Raw genomic sequence first — 4192 nt, 5'->3', positions numbered from 1 at the left:
ACACACACACACAATGATTATGGTTTGAGCAGCTGATAAGGGGAGTGGAGTATAGGACACTTGGCACTTATTCGAGTCGGCACTTGTGTTTGTTGTGGAGACGGCCTTTTGGATTGACGCAAACACTCGCATACACAAAACACCAAACACTCACACACACACACACTGTAACCTTGGGGTCATTCTCCATGCAAGCAACAGTCAGTCTCCCTGACAGAGGTTAGTGCGTGAGTGAAGGTCAAAGACATTTTAATGGGGGTTTTTTTTGTTTGTTTTTTGTTGTTTTTTACAACAAAAAGTGTCCTTGGTCAGAAGGTCAATGGGCTATATTTGCACACAGAATAACTCTTCCTATACTTCCGAGAAAGGCAATTTATTTGGAGAGGAGACACACCGCTGGTCATGGATGTACGCCATGTGGCACACTGTCACGGACGCTTTCAACGGGAGGCCAAGCTCGCGCTGGAAGCTCATGAATACATGGCAAGTGAACGGAGCCGCTGGACCAGCTCCTGAACAAACACTGTTGCGACCTTTGTCATATAATCGGATCAGGAGTATAGCCTATAAAAGAAGACATTATATATATATATATATATATATATATCACAGGTTGTTTTCTAATCACTTGCTTTTCGATGTGCTCAGTCAGTAAATTATTTTATTCGAGGATCTAAAACAGCGGGCAGGTATATATCGTTTCTGTCTCAGAGGTATATATATCGCGAGATTTGGCTGCCGGACTGGGAGAAACGGCAGACAGTCTCACTCTTGTTCTTTAGATATACCTCGCTTTGAGGATGTTGACAGAGAAGTTCAGAGATGGTCGTCAGAGTATGTTGCATGGTTTAGAGACAGACAGCTATGTTGCATGGTTTAGAGACAGACAGCTATGTTGTATGGCTTAGAGACAGACAGCTATGTTGTATGGTTTAGAGACAGACAGCTATGTTGTATGGTTTAGAGACAGACAGCTATGTTGTATGGTTTAGAGACAGACAGCTATGTTGCATGGTTTAGACTAGAGACAGACAGCTATGTTTATGGTTTACAGACAGACAGCTATGTTGCATGTTTAGGGACAGACAGCTATGTTGTATGTTTAGAGACAGACAGCTATGTTGTATGGTTTAGAGGACAGACAGCTATGTTGTATGGTTTAGAGACAGACAGCTATGTTGTATGGTTTAGAGACAGACAGCTTATATGTTGCATGGTTAGAGACAGACAGCTATGTTGTATGTTTAGAGACAGACAGCTATGTTGTATGGTTTAGAGACAGACAGCTTATATGTTGCATGGTTTAGAGACAGACAGCTATGTTGTATGGTTTAGAGACAGACAGCTATGTTGTATGGTTTAGAGACAGACAGCTATGTTGTATGGTTTAGGGACAGACAGCTATGTTGTATGGTTTAGAGACAGACAGCTATGTTGTATGGTTTAGAGACAGACAGCTATGTTGTATGGTTTAGAGACAGACAGCTATGTTGCATGGTTTTAGAGACAGACAGACAGCTATGTTGTATGGTTTAGAGACAGACAGCTATGTTGTATGGTTAAGGGACAGACAGCTATGTTGTATGGTTTAGGGACAGACAGCTATGTTGTATGGCTTAGAGACAGACAGCTATGTTGTATGGCTTAGAGACAGACAGCTATGTTGTATGGTTTAGGGACAGACAGCTATGTTGTAGGGCTTAGAGACAGACATCTATGTTGTATGGTTTAGAGACAGACAGCTATGTTGTATGGCTTAGAGACAGACAGCTATGTTGTATGGCTTAGGACAGACAGCTATGTTGTATGGTTTAGAGACAGACATCTATGTTGTATGGTTTAGAGACAGACAGCTATGTTGTATGGCTTAGAGACAGACAGCTATGTTGCATGGTTTAGAGACAGACAGCTATGTTGTATGGCTTAGAGACAGACAGCTATGTTGTGGCTATGGGAGTAACAAGGATGGATAGGATCAGGAACGAGCACATCGGAGGGACAGCGCATGTCAGATGTTTTGGAGATAAGCCAGAGAGGCCAGAATGAGTACAGTATATTGATAGAAGGAGTTAAGGCATATACAGTATAGGCCTAGAGGAAGACCAAAGAGGAGATTTAGCTGGTGTGAGAGAAGAGGAGGCAGAGGACAGGGTGAGACGGAGGCAGATATGATTCTATGTGGCGATCGACCCCTGACGGGAAAAGCCAAAAGGAAAAGCCAGACACATCGAAAAGCAACACATAGCAGACAATAATTTGTTATTATGTCTTCTGTTATTTTACAGAAGTGATTACTTTGCAAAAGGTCTCAGTCATTCAGAAAAAGCGTTATAGTTCATGAGCTGATCACCGGGCTCTCATTGACTCCAATGCATTCCACCGACCTTCCCGAAGCAGTTTGTCTCCATGTGGTGAGACGGATCTGCGGTCTGGAAGTGCACGTATAGTAGCAAAATGACATCCTTTTCTTTTTCTATATCTTGCTTCCGGGCCACCTTCTCTATACTTCCTGTTACCGATGGCCCAGGGGTTATTTAATCCATGGAATCAGAGCGCCCCATAGATTTATAGCAGCGCGGAACATTTAGCGACGCACCACCAGGCGCTATCCGGATGTAGCTGAAGTAGCTAGATGTAGCCAAAACACTCCCAAGGGGGAGTATAGGGTATAGGGACCCTCATAAGGGACACATTTGTCCACATTTTCTTGAGAGCCAATAAGGGACCCCCCTGGCTATAATTTGTCCCCTGGCCCGTGTTAAGCGGTCAGGTGGGACTGTGAGCGCTTTTTGAGAATGAACCATGACTGAGCTAACGGACACAGATCTTCCGAGCGGCCAATCCATATAGCGCTATATAGCTGCTAACCTCATCCTGTCTTCCTGTCTTCCTTCCTTCCTGTGTGTGTGTGTGTGTGTGTGTCTGCCTGCCTGCCGGACCCCCCCCCCCCACACAACACACACCCACCCCCAGCACCGCTCCACTCCGCTCCCATCAGCTCCTCAGGAAGCTAATAATCTCTTCCTCTATCTGACACAGGACGTGCCGGCCGGCTAAGTGGAGCTGAGCACGTGTGTATTGTGTGAGCGTGTGTGTGCACGTGTGCACGCGTGCGTGTGTGTGTGTGTGTGTGTGTGTGTGTGTGTGTGTGTGTGCGCGTGTGTGTGTGGTGCGTGTGCACGTGTGTGTGAGTGAGTGTGTGTGTGTGTGTGTGTGTGCGCTCGCTCGTGTGGGATGACTGTTCAGCCATAACGGAACTCATAAAGACTTCCGCTGATAAGTATCAGTGTAGACAGAGGGAGTGGAAGGAAACATAGCCACAGGGTACACACACACACACAGTCACACACACACACACACTCACACACACACACACACACACAACACTGGGCCAGCGCTGCCTGCATGTCCACCCACGCCCGAGCGAAGCCGCTTGCAGTGGGACAGTAGGGCGTGCACAGACATTTAGAGGGGCAGGTGCTTAAGTGGGAAAAAGGGAACTTTGTGCAGCGCGTGGAACCGTCCCCCGTTGCCTTATAATAGTGTGAGATTGTATAGATCTTAATGGGCATAAATAATATATTATATAAGCTTTTATTATCAAGAATGGATCAATGTCACCCAAAAGGGCACATTGCTGTCCAGAGGGCAAAGGGCATGGTGCTCCATAGCACCACCTAGTGTCTATCTGTGCACGCCGCACTGGGCTGGGAGGCTATGTGCACGCGCACACGCACACATGTATACGATATTAGTAACTCGCATCGACAAGTCTATTTAATCTGAAGAACCGAAAGAACGTCGAAATGAAAACGGCATCGAATCGTTTTGCTATCGACTGTATCAATACTACATTTTTGTGTGTGGCGTTTAGCCATTTTTAGAAGAAACATGTAAAAGTGGGTTTAATTACTCATTGAAATCGTATCGCCATAATGAACCAATATTGTCCATGCATCGCATCGTCGACCAGGTATCATGATTGATATACGTATCGTATCGCCGTTAACATGTATCGTTATACGCCCCTACTACACACACAACACAGCTAAATGTCACTAAAATGTCAGTCAGTTGTTTGTCTGTTGTATAAGCCCCTGCTTTTCACTGTAGCAACATGCAAATTCCGTTTACATTGCCGTGTGTACGTGTGTGCGCTCGCTGCGTAATGGCACTGCGTCTGCAAACAATG

Source organism: Protomyctophum bolini, assembly GCF_963924005.1.
Source record: "Protomyctophum bolini genome assembly, chromosome: 16".
Classification (NCBI taxonomy): Eukaryota; Metazoa; Chordata; class Actinopteri; order Myctophiformes; family Myctophidae; genus Protomyctophum; species Protomyctophum bolini.
The sequence above is the reverse complement of the archived record's forward strand: the minus strand, read 5'-3'. Positions refer to the sequence as shown.